The sequence below is a fragment of the Balearica regulorum genome, chromosome 1 (assembly GCF_011004875.1).
Source record: "Balearica regulorum gibbericeps isolate bBalReg1 chromosome 1, bBalReg1.pri, whole genome shotgun sequence".
Lineage (NCBI taxonomy): Eukaryota > Metazoa > Chordata > Aves > Gruiformes > Gruidae > Balearica > Balearica regulorum.
This window is the reverse complement of record NC_046184.1, coordinates 60,905,220-60,921,569: the sequence shown is the minus strand read 5'-3', so window position 1 is coordinate 60,921,569 and position 16,350 is coordinate 60,905,220. Positions and strand designations below refer to the sequence as shown.

The window sequence follows — 16,350 nt, the reverse complement described above, 5'->3', positions numbered from 1 at the left end:
AAGAGGGAAGAAGTAACTTCTAATAAGGACACTTCCCCCTAAAGCTATACCCAGTTAGACCACATTGGTGCCAGTATTTCATATTCTGTTATCATCTCCATCTCTCTCTTTTTTCACTTCTTCTGAAAATGCTTCTCTGTGTTCAATTTCTTGCAGATGCCTGCAAGAACAATGGGAGGAACCGTGGCCCTGATTTTTCCTTATTACGTTTCAGAAAGTTTTACCCTTCCAAGGTTAAATACTGAGAGATCTGCCTACTAAGAGATCACAGTGTCAACACCCTCCCACGTACGGAGGAGAGGGAAGGTTTCTCACGTGTTTCTCTGGCTCGGTAGCACAGCACTCTCAAAGACAATTGGCTCTACAGACAGAGAAGCAATGTCAGAGTCAGCACAACTTTGCTGCCATCTGCAAAGTAGCAGTTTTTTTCACGAGGGTGGAATCTCGTCTGCAGATTGTAAAATGCTGCAGTAGCTTAATTTACAAAAGTGGTGGTGGTGAGCAGTCCGACTTGGAAAACAGGCAGCAAATGCAGTAAGCATGACTGCACCTCCACAAACACAGGAGAATTATTCTCGCAACCCCCAAAAAACACCAAATAAGATCACTTCGATTCAAAAAAAGGCTAGGCCTATTAATCAAGCCTTAATTTAAAATCAGCAAAATTACATCACTCACTGGCACGCTAATGAATTCATTTCCCAAGGTTTTACGCTACATGCTCTTTCGTGACCCTGAATCTCTCCCATTCAGCACACTGCATGTTTTTTAAGACCTCTTCATAAAAATACAACATATACCTGACAATTGAAAGAGAGGGGAGCACTCTCTTTCCTGAAAGAATAGTACAACACTAGTCGGCTACCAAGGAACTTCTAAAAGCCAAGATTTTATTCCAAGTTGTTACTGAAATTCAGGGTCGTCCCCCTTGACCAAATTTTTGCCATTTTAGCTCCAGTCTAGTGTGCTCACGATATTCTGCAGACCAACATCAACACGGGAATGGTTAGACAGAGTCACGCTGCTGCTGTAGCATCCCGTCTCGGAAGGAGACAAGGCCCAGCTGCTTTCAGGAAATGGCATACAGCTCCTAATGACTTTGCTTTATTTTAAGTGCATTTAGCACAAGTTTCAAACTAATTTAGAAGCCTGCTCGTCAGCGACCCCTGAGAAGAGCACACCAAAGCAGAACCGCTAAAGCTACCACGGCAGAGGCTGGAGACCATCCATTTCCACCTGCAGCAGCTCCAGACCTCCCAGCAGCATAGACTTCATCACCTCACGGACGGGGCCAGGAGACTTTCCCACAGCGACAAAAACACAGCAAGGGGCAAAGGAACAGCACGATGGCAGCTCAGAGGGACTGGAAGGAGGGAGGGCAGGATCGGCTGCTGTGAAGGGCCAGCCGTCCCCCGGCCAAGCAGCGCTGCTCTACAGTCACTTCCATCTCTGCCATAGCACCAGGCTCGGCTCTCCAGGAGTCTGGAAATAGCACATGAGGCCATAGCCTTGTTTACCCAGGTTGCTTCCAAGTTTCACAGTGAGCAAGAGCAATGTTGCCGAGGGCTTGAGCCAAACCTAGCAAAATCCGTTAAAAAAAAAAAAAAAAGACCTGCATCAATTTTAATAGGCTTTGCAACAGGTCTCAGCTATTTATTTCAAGAGTAACAGTGCTCCATCCCTACAGCCACAGCATTGGCAGGAGGAGGACAGCACCTTGGCCAAATGGCAGGAAGGTGTAGGGCCCTACCCCGGGGAGCGACCAGTGGATCTCAGCAGGAATTCCTCATTCCGGTAGTTGAAACTGAGCTACTGCTGCAGTGTGCAGCCTGTCAGCAGGGGAATTATCACTGTCGTGACACCAGAGCTATTATCTCAGTTGGATTTTAGAGAGTGGAGTAGCTTTGTGGTACGTGGTACAGGCTCAGAGTCACTAGGCACAGAGCCGTTGCTATTTCCCTCAGGACTGGTGTAGCACGAATGCATTTCATTTCCACAGTTCTGTAAGGGGTGGGGGGGCAGGGGGAAGTCTAAGAACCAAGTCTTTGGTGATCATCGATCATATCCCAGGTTATCAGAGGGGGAAAGACCTTCTTAATCCTTCTTCCCCATTGTCCCTCTGCAGCTGTAGTAGCAGCCCTTCCTTCATTAGACAGCAGACATCTACATGGGACACAGCCATTGCTAATGTCACAGGCATGAGAAAAGCTCCAAGCAGGTTTCATGTCTTACTAGAAAGCGAAAAAACACAGAGGCACAAACTCAGAGGAGATTGAGCATCCCTGAAATACGCTGCTCCCCAGAGGAACTGACTGCTGGTGTGCAATTCTCCTGCTGGTGTATTTATTTTTCCCAATACCACTAAATACATACGGAAAACCAACTATATACTGAAACCTGGCTGAAACAACCCAGCTGCCTGAAGGGACTAGATGTCAGAGGCGACGGGAAGTGTCAGAAGGAGGAACACTCCTTGGGCTACCAAGCAGAGCTGAGTGGGGGTCAGAGAGCCAAGGCTGTCGGGTTCTTTTGCTTCAAGATGCCATTTCAAGTCTAGCCCAAATGAAGAACGAGCCTTAATAACTGTCCATGAGAAATGAGCTGGCAACGTGCGCTAGCTAATAGCTGAGAGGTGCTTACAGCACAAAGCACGTGACAGTTTACATTGATTTGTAACTTTTCTATCTTCCAGCAGGCAAAAATGGGTCTGCTGCCAAAACACCACACTCACGAGCCCGTCTGGTTTTCTCAGTGCTCTGCTACCTTGCTGCTGGCCTGATTAACAAATCCACTGGTTCTGGCAATCCAGGACATTGCCTAAGGAAGTGCTACTATGAGGTAAGGCAGGGCAACAAAAGTACTAGCTCCCATCCCAAACACTACAGCCTGACCCATTGCTCGGTTGTACCAAGGACCGCAGAGCCCAAAAATCAAAGTGCCACTTCGGAACAGGACCGATTCCTCAATAGCGCTCAGCTCCATGCACAAGAAGAGGACAACAACATTATTTTTGTCCCTTCCTCACTGGCAGAAGGTTCGTATTTCAGCAGGTATAATTGGTGCTGACATTTCAGAGCTGCAACAGAGCAGGGAAATGTTAACAGAGAAGCCCCAACAAGCCAGCAGGGAGATGCACCGTGCAGACACCAGTGGGACACAGGCTGGCCAAAGGCAGCACCCTGCCAGGGAGCCACACAGGGCTGCCACAGGAGCGGGGATGAGCTGGACATCAAGGGTGGCCCTGTGCAGGCTGGTCCCTCACAGAGTGAGGTTGGTGGGGCTGCCCCAAAGGGACCAATCCTGCCCTAGGACACAGTTCTTGCTTTTCTCCCCACAGAGGAAAAAAAAATAATCAGCTCTGCCTGACATTTCAGCCTCTGGAGGAGAGGGAAGCACGGGCTGTGAAGGAAACATTGACTGTGCACTCACTGAGCATACTTTACTTCACTGGCCCTTTGGGAAAAGTAACTTTGCCAGTTCACAGCATGCGGGATCAGCAGCCAGCTTAAAGCAGGTCCAGTTCAGACTCACTCTGAGCAACCACATGCTCTCAAGGACTTTTGCTGGCCAGCCTCTGAAATAGCACTCCCTTTGGGTGGGTTACCTCCATTAGAGCCCGTAATTGGAGGCAGCAGGCGATGGCAGTGTCAGTGGCCCCAACCCCAGCTGGGCTCAATTACATTTGTAGGTGACCTGCACCTCTGATGGTCAGGCCCAAGTGCCTCGCATTAGGCATTGAGATGAGTACATCCCACTGCTTGCAGGACTACAAGTTTTCAATCTTCTGATAGAAAGCAAATGAGATAATGAAGTCTAATTTTCCCGTGCTGTGGGTGACCCTAGAATGAAAGAGGCTCTGACCTTCCTGAGTGAGTTTGCCTTGCACTTCCCCTCCCTTGCACACAGACCGAGAGCTTTTCATTCTTGCTATAGATTGTCTTTTCTGCCGTTAAATACTCTCCCTACAGCAGATGTTTTGAACTTCGCCGTTCCGCGGCCGCCCTGAGAAAACGGATGCTCCGTGTGGTGGTTCCCCCCGCAGCCCCGCCGCCCCTCACCGCCGCCCCGCAGCGCTGCCAGCGCCGCGTCCCGCAGCCAGAACCCAACGGGGCCGCTCAGTGCTGGAGCAACGCTGCTCTCTGCTGGGGAGCCGATGACGTGCATGGTGGTGCCTTCGCAGCGTCATCCTGCTGCGCTTCGGTTGTTCGGGTCAGAAGAGCGTACCTAGCCCGGGCCGATCCCTTTTTTACGTTTACCAGGTCAAGTCGTGCCCGTCTGTAAGGGGCAACCGGACACGGAGCGTTTGTACAACCATGCGTACGTGCACAATCACCTTGCAACCCTTGCACGCTCAGCAGGAGAGATCAAACGCAGTTTTCCCCACGTAGAGACATTCACCCTTTAATACAGCTCCAGCGTGCCGCTGGTTTGCCTCCCACGCGTGTACACACAGAGGAGACAAATGGCCCGAGCCTCCTTCCTTGCCCCAAGGGCTTTATTCACTTGTTCTCAGAGTCTTCATCCCCCCTGTGGCTCCCATTACAAGCAGGACCAGGTCTCTAACTTCCTCCCAACTGGATTTCTGCTCCATCTGGACAGCCTTTGGCCCACCTCGTCCTCCAGCAGCTCCCACTATCTCTCTGGTTTTCAGCATTTTAGCACAAAGTAGTGTCCTGAGGCAAGGCAGGAGCCCCCAGACCTTTCTCACTCTACTGCTCATCAGCCCTGGGCACCTACGATGGTCTCCAGGGGGGTCAACTTCACAGGCGCCCACCGTTACTTGCAGTGCGTTATGCAGTTACAGTTGGATCTGGTCCCCGAATAGGATGTGTCCCTTTCAAGCACCTCAGGCCTTTCATGGTTTCTCCACATCCCAGCAAAAACTCTTCAGTTTTCCCCTAATTGCTAGTTTTGGTAGGTACTCCTGGATGTCTGAATTTTTCCCATTTTTCCCAGCAATTCCCTGGATGAGGTACGTACAGGCCATGTCCAGGAGCAGGTATGATTTCTTCGCAGTCAGAGTCACAAAACTCAAGATAAAGTTCTTCAATTGTGTTCCAAGTTTACGGTTCCTTGTCAAAGGACACAAATTGGCATGAAAGGTTAATGATCATGGAATGGTAGTCATGGATCATGGCCAGGTGACAAAGGTCACAGATTGGGAGTCAAAGTTCAGAGATTCAGGTGTTAAAAGTCATGGGTTTGGGTGAAAAGAACAAAGGTCATGGATCAGTGTTAAAGTAACAGACTGAGGTCAAAGATCGTGTCTCAGTCAAAAGGCAGGGGTTAGAGGTGAAGGATCAAATGCTATGTATGGCCAAAGCTCACTGATCGAGTGCCAAAGGTTGCTGAATGGGGGGCAAAAGACATGGGTCAGGGACAAAGGTCAAATTTCAGAGATTAGGGTCAAAGGTTGATATTTGATTGAACGTGAAAAGTCACAGATCGAAGTCAAAGGTTATAATTAGGGTGAAGTGTCAGCATCATGGTTCAGGTCAGGTGAGGGGTCAAAGGTCCTCATTTTGGGGGATCAGGAGGTAAAAGGTAATGTATAAGGGTTAAAGGTCATAGGTTGAGGTCAACTCCCATGTGTCTAATCAAAGGTCAGAGGTTGAGGTCAAGCATCAAAGGTCATGGTTTGGGGTGAGGTGCTATGGGTCAGGGTCAGATTGGGGTTAACGGGTCAGGAGTCAGGGGTCAGGGTCAGGGTCCGAGGCCTGGGGTAATGGGTCAGTCTTTTTGGGGGGGATCAAAGTTCAGGGTTAACATTTAGGGGTCAAGTGTTCAGTCAAAGGTCACAGGTGGGGCTCAGGGGTCAGGATCAAGGTCAAGGGTTGGGGTACAGTTGTCAGGGGTCAGGGTAACTGGTCAGGGGTCGGGGGGGGGTTATGTCCTTGTGCAAGACTTTAAAGACACATTCTGATGGGTTTTCTGCTTGCCAGAACAGTGATCACTTTGCACAAAACAAAGGAAAGCCAGGCCGGACACTTTCTACTTTGACCAAAACTGTTGTTACTAGAAGACTGGATTCTCAAGTGCTGTAAGCCAGCAAAGCTTTGCCGGTATCTCCAAGAGTTGCTTTACTCCAGATGAGAATCTGGAGTAACATTTGGGGGCTAGAACATTTGGGGGCTTTCAGGTTGAGTTGGAAGAGTCTATCCGAGGAACAAACATCCATTTCATTGGCCAGCAGTTTGATTAAACCCTCCAAAGACAGTCTGTTGGCCAGGAGTCTGATGAGTGAATGAAAAATCCACCAGAGCTGGAGAGTGAGAAGGGTTTTGTTCATTGGGATTTGCAAAGAAAGAAAAATGTAGAAAGAAACGTGGCTTGGGAAATTGCTCAGCAGAAAGTTAACTGCCTAGTGAAATCCATCTGAGAGACGTCTGTCACAGAGACCTAAAAGGATGTAAACAGGAAGTGAGAGAAAGAGATTAGGCCTAGAGATTCATCCCAAGTTCCATTTAAGTCAATGGAAAGACTCACACTGGCTTCCCTGAGAGATGGCAAGAGCCCAAAGTATTTAAACATGACCAAGGGCTCTGAGCGGATAACCTTGGCTTTGGGAGAACCTCGGCTTCGGGACTGACTTCTCTGGCTCTGCCTTGGTGCAGAGATCTCTTCTGTCGCACACACAGCCTGGGAGATCTGCTTACTCCTCTCGGCCTCCGCGCGCTTGATCTAGTACTCGATGAGCACGCGAGCGTTAGGGACTCTGTGGTCACTCCACCAAATGTTTGGCCCTCCTTTCTCATTCTCTTGAGCTTTCACAGACGGGGTTCCAGCTCTCTCCTGCCCCTTCACAGCAAGACTCTACAGCACTACAGGCTGATGATGGGAGCGCTTTGGTGGTCACCCTCTTTGGAGGCCAAATTCACTGTCTGTTTGTAAAACGCTGCTGCGGCCAGTTGTGGAAACACAGCTTTTTATGATCCTTCTTCACTCTGTTCCCCAGCCATCGATCAAGAGAGACTCAGTCTTTCTCTTTGCCTGTGCCATAGCTCCAGACAAAAGACTTGGAAATTTCCATCCATCTGCACTTGGAAATTGTGGAAATTGCCGTTTTTGAAAGGGGTTAATAAAATCTCAAACAGAGAGTCCAGCAGAACATTTGGAACATTTGCCAAACCCTTGCAGGACGGCTGAAACACTAGCTGTCCCAGGGAAGCTTTTTTGCTGAATCTCTTCACGTCAAATAAAACACACCTCTGGGTAAGCTTGTGTTTCAGTATTTTTAATAAGAGAAGATATTATACCCCTGCTGAGGAACTAAGGATTTAGCGTTTTGGAACAGACTGCCAAAAAAAGGAAGGGAGGTATTAATAGAATCCTAGAATCCTCTTCAGGACAAAAACGAGGAGAACTTCATCAGAGTGAGAATTCTGGCAAATCTAGGAAAAGGACCGTCAGTCAGTAATGCGCACGGTTAGCTTGGGTGGCAGGAGTAGCAATGGTAGCCGAGCAAATTCCCATGAGGTTTGACTGGAATGAAACGTTAGGAAAACATATTTAACTCGGCCTGAGCGATGATTTCTTTTTTTCCCTGACTTGCTCATCCAGTGCCTCGAAAGACTCTTGTCACCTTAACCAAAAGCGGAGGAGAAGGGAGCGCCAGGAAAGCAGGGGCTGTGCCTTGGGATCTTTACATACAGAAAACCCTGAAAGCCTTACATCAGTCATCTTTTATTTGTCCTCCGGAGATCTTCTGGGGACTTCAAGTAGACTAATTGAACTGGCCTTATTCCCAAACCAGAATGGAGTCTCTGAAAAGATCAGGCTGTGTCCGCGTGGGACGGGTGGAAGAAAGAGGGTCGTGTGCATGAAGACGTGGAAGGGCTGATGATGTGGGTCTGCATTCCCACATCAGGATGATAGGTGCCATTCTGAACAGAGGGCTAGGTGTGAAAAGGGGAAAGCCATCCTGGTCTGGGATGCAAGTAGAGTGTACGGAGAGCTGCTGGAACATGCTTGAAGGTTAGATTTAAACAGTAAATCTGGACAAAATGCTACCGTTCATTTTTCATCCTAAACGGCCTGCTTGAAGACCTTCAGGCGGTCACCAGTTTTGCCTCCTCTTCAAGCTACGCATCCATTGGACTCAAGACACAAATGAGCATCATCTGCTCCGGCTGAAATGCTGCCGTATGGGGTGTGCAAACACACTGTGCAAAGAGGCAATTTTACCCAACTGGTTCCGAAAACCCGCTCTACGAAGGCTGGGCCTCTGGGTCTGAATAAGCTGCACTTGAACTTGAGGGGCAAAATGATGGTTCTCCCGTGAAAAAAGTGCCACGGGCCAGCAAGCCTCTCAGAGCATTTCGGAGAAGTCTTAGGGATTCTTGAGATTGTGCCTAAAAGCTTGTGGTTTTGCAAAGCCGTTGTAGGAGCCAGATACCACCGGAAGATGGAAGTGTGCTGGCCGCGGCCCTGTTCCTCCACGAATTCCTCCTGGTCCAGCCACCCTGGCAGAGCCCCAGTGCCAGTGGGTCCTTGGGAAGTTGCACCAGCCTGGCCATGCAGAGAGCCTGTAAAATAAAGTGACAGCATTCCCAGCCATGGCAATGCCTTAGCAACACGTTTCAAGTATGTTCCAGTTCTTCTACAGTTTTTCATGAAATTGGAAATATTACAAATCTCCCTTTCAGATGCATTTTTCATGGCCGTATGAAAAAAAAAAATCTAGTTAATGTGGTTTACTTTTTTTTTTTTTGGTAATGAGCATACTATTGAAGTATGCGTGTCTCAAAAGAGCATCGTGATCATCGGGGTTATTATTCAGAGACAGACAATAGCAATATTAATGAGGCTCAGACATCTGTCAAATTAATCTGTAGTTTAAAGTTCAGGAAACAAAGGCAGGATTTAGTTTTTGTAACTGTGATTTCCCATTTCTGTCAAAATCTGAGTGGCTCTGAGTTGCTGAAAAGAGATTAATTTGTATTTTTCAAGAGTTTATATAACCATAATAATGAGGAACTTAGAAAAGTTGATATAGTGCGTCTTTCGGGAAGACTCTCCCTGACCTTGCCACTTCGGCACGTGAAATCCAGAGCGGTTCAAACAACGTAAGCGTACAGCAGAAATGGGGGGAGTTGATTCCACGAGCATGCACTAGTGTGTAGAAGAACTCATGTGCACTCAAAGTCAAGGCATATCCCCTGTTCCTCTCCCAGAAACAGGGATTTGCTCTTGCCATCCTATCGGGGCTGTCACTCTGTCCTCTTGCCAGAGCTCAGATGGTTGTGAGGGGAGAAGAACAGCCTGCGACTGGTTTCACGGTGTAGAGCAGAAGGCAAAATGTTCACCCTGTTGAGGCTGAAGCAGGGCATTAGCATACCGGGGTATTTTCTTTTCTGCCTCACGCATTCTCCAAGGATTTCTTCTCTTCACCAAGTTTATGTAACTCTGCATCCTGCATGAGGGAGGATAAAGTCAGTATGGCTGTAGAGTTTAGGCTGAGCATCTCCATCTCCAGGGCCAGGAGAGGCTGCTGCAATGCACGTTAGCACTGCCCAGAGCAGCCTGGGGCTGCTGGAGCCGAGGGGATGCTCCTCTGATCCCCCAGCAGCCTTCTCACAGCCTCCTGGTGAAGTGGCTGCCAGTGCCGTAACTGTACGCACTAGTCCCGTCCCACCGGAGCATTTAGGAAAGATGGCTTGGAAGTACGTTGCGCACATAGAGCAGGTCCCATGCTTTGCCTGGAAGATTTGGGGCTGCCATTTGTTTGCGGTTTCCTCGGCAGGGTCTGCCAGGTGAGAGAGAAGCACGGGCCAAGCATCCTTTCTGAGAGGTGAAAGCTCATGGTGGGTGGGTCAGAGGCAGCGTGCCCAGTGTAAACAGTGTCCTGCTTTGCCCAGGACTAACACTAAGTCAAAGCTGCCTGAGGGAATTCCCATTGGGTTTCGAAAGCTCTCTCTTTGGTCTGGGTGAAAACAACTGGCCTACCTTAACCTCCAGGTGTTTTGAAAAGATGATGCCATGAACAGGTTGTTGGGATCATGGAAGAGAAGAAACCGACGGACTCTTTGCACAAAAAGTGCCTTCCTCTCCAACTCCTCTTTCATCCAGTGCTGCGTACCTGAAACAGCGGAATGCCTTTGAAATGAGCCCTTGAAAACTCTCCCGTTGCTGAGAGGAAAGTTTCCACCAGAGTACCTACCTCCACTACCACCAGTGAAATGCTGCCCACTTGAGCGTTGCGTCCTTTCAGCCTATTACAAGGATTTATGGGATTTGTGCTCTTTGATGGCTGCTGTCATTCTCTGCTTTTACTGCATGATGTAATTAATCTAGCTTTTTCATTTGTCTCCAGTAAAAATAAGTGAAAAACCAAAGAGGTTCAAACACAGCAAGTCAGAAAATCCTCAAGAGATTTCTTCAACAGCTGTGTCTTTCACACGGTTGAGAGTCTGGTCACCATGAGTGCTGTGGAAGAGTCTATGCAGACAATCAGCTCACAGGTATCACGGGTCTGGCACGCCTTTGGGATCAGTTTGAGCTTGCAGGGCATGTCTGCAGCCTGGCTAGGCTTTGGGCTTGAGCTCATTGGGAACACAGAAGAGGTTCTTCCAGCACTACGTGCAGTGCTCTGCCTCCAAAACAGGCCGTGGGCTGAGACGGCTTGCTGGAAAAAGGCAATAAAATCGGTGCGTTGGGTTCTACACCCATCTTGTAGATTTTTCCTTTGGCATAATGCAGGAGAATGGCTCCCCGTCTCGAGGAATGCAGTTGCTTGTACAGCCCTGGTTTGTGCGGCGTTGGCTTCTGAATTCAGTGCAGGCTGTTTGCTGTTGGGATATATTGCCACGAGCATCCATCAGGCTGCCCGAGGTATTGAGGGAGAACGGAGATCGGTCACCGGGGTGGTCGGGCTGTAGCCAGGTGCTACCAGTGCCTCTCGCTGTGCTGTACAAAACAAGTTTCTGGGAGCTTTCTAGCACATCTACTCATGTCAGAAGATACAGGCTTATTGAAACAGTTTTGTTCACAGGGAAGACTTTCAAAAGCAAAGCTCTTCTGGGGTTTAGGAATGGATTTTTACTCAAAAATCAGTAGCATGTTTTTTACTGGATAGTTAGCTGTTACCTCTTTAAGAAGCCAGATTTACCTGCTCGTCAGCAAAAAAAGATTTTTGAAAAATTGTGTCATCCACTTGGAAGAGTCTCAGGGGATTTTAAACTCTTCTTTACCTTCATTAACCTCTGCTAGCAATGCTCTTCATGTTGGCCATTTGGTTGCTGCTTATGTTCACGGGTGCCTTCCTTGAATTATTATTAGACTTTTGCTAAGATTATTTGACTAGATGTAAGAAGTTGTAAACATTTGGAGTATCTTTGAGTTTGAAGCAAGATCCACTCAATCTACTTACAGATGTGGTTTCTCCTACGGAAAAGAACTGTGAAATTGAGTTCGAAGTACTGCTCCTAGTTCTGGAGTTCAGACTTCTGGAAATAAAGATAGTCCTGCTATGTCTCCTGCCATGGGAGAGCCGCTGTGGTGGCCGAGTTTGGATAGAAATATTCTGAGAAGTTCAGGTCCTGTGTCCAGTGAACATGTGGGGTTATTTGGTAATGAGCACATTACTCTGACCAGCATTATTTTAGTGATGTAAGCTCAAGTGCTTTGAGATCCTCTGCTGACTTCTGAGTTGAGCAGCAGTAAGACAGCTGTCAGAAAGGGACGCCCGCTAACTGCCATCATCAGCTCAACACTAGCCACCTAGAAGAGGAGATATCTGTGCTCCACTACTCATCAGCTCATTTTATTGGCCTTTTGTGGGTTTTTCAATTGTGTGTGGTACAAGCGAATGAATAACAAAGAGCTTTGCCTAGCAGTCTCAACACAGAAGTTGGCAGCCAAGAGCTCTTGGGCTCTAGTCCCTCATCTGACACCGAGTGCATTTCTGTTTGAGCAAGCCAGTCAGCTTCTTTGTGTGATGATTTCCCCTTCTGTGCAGCTCTGTGCATGAACTGGCTGGTTTATTAGTCATCTCCTGTGGATGTTGGGAGGATCAGACTCATTTAGAGAAGAAATAGCTGAGCAGGGAAAATGCCTTCGTACTGCTGAACTCGATTAAAACTTTATTAGTCTATAAATTTTGTACAATTAGGAATATAGTATTCAGAAAGAGATACATCCTTCTTTCTTCTCTCTTTCTAAATTCTACAGGGAACAGCCCAATAGTAGCCACTTTTCTTGCTAAGCTGAACAAGCAAGTGCATTTTTTGAACATTGCTAAAGAGTCTTTTCATACGTTCTGTCCTGCTTACCTTTGCTTATCATGGGTATATCATGGAAAAGAGCTAAGTTCGATGTTTAGAACAACTAACATCAAAAAAGATGCTAATTGTAGATTCCAAATTTTTCTCCAGTTAGGAAAATAAACAATCGTAAAGACCTGGTTGTGTGGGAAGGAAACAACAAGACGGAAGAGGTGACTTGGAATTCAATAGTGTCTGAACGCAAGAAGTTATAGGAATGGGAAAGGATTTGGGAGTAGATTACCGCGAAATGGTCAATGCTTGGGAGAACAGAATTTGCAGCCATTTAAAGGGCCTATTGCAGTTAGGAACTTGCAGGATGTTGCCAATTTTTCTGTTCTACAGTCTGCAGTTTGCACGGACAACATAGTGACGAAGCGACACACACTGTTTGTAAGCGTTCCTAAGTGGCCGCAGTATTGATGGAGGGTGGGTCAGATTTTGACAGGAATTTGAGTGCCTAAGACGGTGACAAGCACTTAATGCAGGACAAATATCAACACTGACTAGACCCCTGACTTACCTCAGAAGTGGATAGGTACGCATCAGTCAAAAACTGGTGCGAATAGGCCTTGTTTTGATATCTCGCGGTAAGGACGTCCACACTGGAATTTCTACTGCTGCACTCCATGTTCAGCACTGGAGGAGTCCACCTTGTGTGCGCTAATTCCTCCAGCTTGTACCGAGACCATCCTCGGCAGTATTGGAGGAACGATTTAACCTAAGGCCAGCTGTGATGACCGTCAATGCAAGAGCTGCCTCTTTTACAGCCCTGCTCCTGCTTTGGCTCAACTCATAACGTCTATGGAGTACAGTGGATCATCCCAGGCCACAAGAGCATTTTGTAGATACAAGGAATTCTGCAAAAAAAAATTGTCAAGTTGATTCTAAACTAATTCAAAACAACATACAAACAATCTAATAGTTATAGGAGTTGGAGGACTGCAATATGTGCAGTCAGAACCTGTATCACCAATTGAAAATAAATTCATTCCTTTTCTTAGTTTTCAGGCGCTCTTCTACACCAAGATCATCTGCCTGATTTTGTCATGATTTACTGAAGAGAGACACCTCCTTTACACCTTTCCCAGCTCTAGAAACAGTTAAAACATAATCCCCCTGAGGAGCCAAAAGAGATAAAGATAACTCCTCGCTTCCTGAGTTGTTGCCAGCAATCGGTAGCTTGCCTTGACTTGGCAGTCAATGCAATTGTTACCTCAACCTCCTTTTTAGCACATCCCCAGCTCCAGCTTTACCCTGCTAATGACATTAGAAGGTTGCGTGTTTACCGTATTCTTCTTCACAGAAATTAGCTTTCAAAAAAACACTTCTAAGGAAATTTCACAGCCAGGACTGGTGGATCCATCCCTGCTATTGATCCAATTGCAAAACGAGTTAAATAAAGATCCAGGAAGTTAGCAGTACCAAGGGATCACCTTAGAACGACACTTACATGACTGCCTTAGACTTGAAATCATAGCTGTTTCTGAAAGTTTTACCACAGAGGAGGAGTCGTGCCCTGGATTCAAAGCTTCAGAAAGCAGGATCTGGGCTCACGTAACTTTCCTCAATTACTTTAGTGTCTCTGGAACTATGAACTAGAGAAGCCTATTTGTCAGTGGAGGCATTTTCAGCAGAATTCAAACCGGGACAGCAGCGTTTCTGCTCAGGTCAGTCTTTTCTGGCGGGAATATTGCGAGATGTCTCTGAAATAATAAGGTGGTTATTTTCCCAGAATAGTCGCTGCAGGCCTTAAGCTTATTGTGCTTGGCATTGACAAAGACTTTATTTTTAAATCGGTGCCATGAGTTATTATATGCTCTCCTTGGGCTGTGGGCTGGACTGTGCTAAAAAAAGGACCCATGTCAGTGATAAAGCAGTGACTGCATGTGCCAGTGGCTTAACCTTGTCATTACAAATGATACAGTCTTTTGTAAACTATTTAAAAGCAGCTGCGGGTTGGATGCTTCTCTCAAGTACACTGCTGCATTAGTCTGAAACTCAAAAAAAAGAAGGACTAGCCTCTCTCCCTGACATGAGGTTGGGACTGCAGTCAATCCCATTTACAAGGTGCCTATAGATTTCACTGGTGCAAGTCAAAATAAGAAAAAATCCTCTTTTCTTTTTTTCTTTTTTCTTTTTTTTTTTTTTTTTTTTAAGTTCAGCAGAAGCTTTGTGTTTTGTCACAGTAGTGCCTGGGCGCATTGCTGGACAGCGTGTAAATATGCAGCTAGGCTAAAGCCCCTGAGCTGGGGTAAGTATTGGTGACCGCCTGCATACGGTGTCCCAGCCAGCTAGAGTTGCTAGAGGCTTTCATTGCTCTCCTACGGCAAACATGATCTGGAAGTAGAGAGGAAGAAGGAGGGCTTCAAGATAGCTCGGCTGTTCCTGTGGAGGAGGTCGCAGACATCAAGCACGTTGCTGTGGAGAGACAATTGGGCACAGCCTCGTTCGGTGTCCTGGTCATGTGGAGGAAACTACGAGACATTGGTAGTTTGCTGCTAGAGTAATTCCCAACACGGCTAGGTAGAGAAACAGGAAGGAGTGGGAAATAGCCAGCGAGTATCTACAATACCTGGTTCCAAAGTACCAGCTCTAAATCAAGGACTGGCAGTGGCCATTTCAAAGAGGTCTGAGGCGAGGGTAGACCACGGCAGAAAAAAAAGTAACTCTCGTCGCTGTGAGTATGGTTTTATATGGCACTAGATCAGAGAGACCTGAAGTGATGTGTCCAAGGGGAAGAAATGAATAAGTTACAGGAGTCATCAATAAATCTGGCAGACAAATTCAAAGTCATCTGAAAACCCAGTACAGAAAAATCACGCCTGCTGGAGAACTTCCTGTCTACAGGTGGTCACGAAAGTGCCCAGTCAAGAAATTATTTTTAATACTTGTTTGGGACAAAGAAGGTGTATGGCATTTTAAACCCGCTTCCTTCTGCCAGGTTACCTGACATCCACGTGGAAATCTTGCCTCAGGCACAGCAGATGTATTAATTTGGGACAGTATTTTGCCAGTGTGCTACTTTAGTTAAAGTACAGAGATGGTTCTTGTATTTTGAAATATCTAAGTATTTTGATATTGTAGTGACAATGTTGGAGCCAAGATGGTCTGAGGATATAAATAAGGAAAAGTTTGTAGGAAGGGACATTATTAATTGCGATGAGAAAAGCTACTGCCTCTCTCCGTGGAACTTACTTTGTTCAACGGCTTTCACTTTTGAGTTGTTCCCATACAGATATCTCAGGCATGATCTGTCCTCAAAAATAAGTCTGTAGAGCTATCGAGTGACACAGCCAGAAGACTGCACTCATTTCCCTGCTGACCTAAACCATATCGTCTTCCACACCACTCTACAAAGGATCATCTGTCACTAGCTGCTTTTCTGCTACCAGCCTGTACCAAAAGGTTAAGAAGGTGGCATTAAAGTGCCTAGAGCCCTAGGGACTTCATCGTTTGGTCACCTGACGACCTGAGGATCAAAGGGGAAGACAGAGTTTTCCAATTCCATCTTTTTGTCCTCCTTTGTCCGTAACCTGAAAAATAACCTGGGATCCCAGCTCTTACGGACTTGCAAGGAGGCTTGTGCCCTTGTGCCACTATGGGGCAGATCCACACAGAAAATGCTTTAGTGAATCTTGTTGCCAGTGAGTTTTGATACGTCTCCCTCCATCTGTGTCCTTCAGTAGTCCTTGGACGTTTGAAAACCTAACTGGATCATGAGCTCTTTGGTATCATCTATCTTGCTAATTGCTGCGATGAGGTGTCCTCAACCTCGCGCCCTGCTGTGACTCCACAGTTGCTTATTTTCTATCTGACCTTCTCGGACGTGTCCCACAATCCCCCGGGCTGATTCCCACGGTGCTTCAAAGTAAACATGCGGGAATGGCTACAGTGATTTATAGAGTGCTGCTGGGATCGGAGGAGGACTACTGGCAAGTGACTCAGCAGGTCTGTTTCAGTGGGAGACCAGAGACAGTGAAAGGGAATAGGTTTTCGACCCTCGGGCAATGAGTCATGACCTGTACTTTAAGACCTTCTGGCTTAAAATATCACTGGAATGTACAAGGTCTTAGTAGGTATGTTAAGA

General features: G+C 47.0%; 1 long non-coding RNA gene across 2 annotated transcripts; it reads right to left on the bottom strand.

Moving 5' to 3' along the window:
• Positions 1-7,212: 7,212 nt before the first annotated feature.
• Positions 7,213-12,997, bottom strand: LOC142602045 (uncharacterized). Of its 2 annotated transcripts, none has more exons than XR_012835682.1 (3): positions 12,784-12,997; positions 9,946-10,078; positions 7,213-9,412 (listed from the first exon to the last, which is right to left on the bottom strand). It is a non-coding gene; the product is annotated as an uncharacterized LOC142602045 (long non-coding RNA). The 2 variants fall into 2 exon arrangements; XR_012835681.1 differs by lacking the exon at positions 12,784-12,997 and adding an exon at positions 10,160-11,181.
• Positions 12,998-16,350: the final 3,353 nt, after the last annotated feature.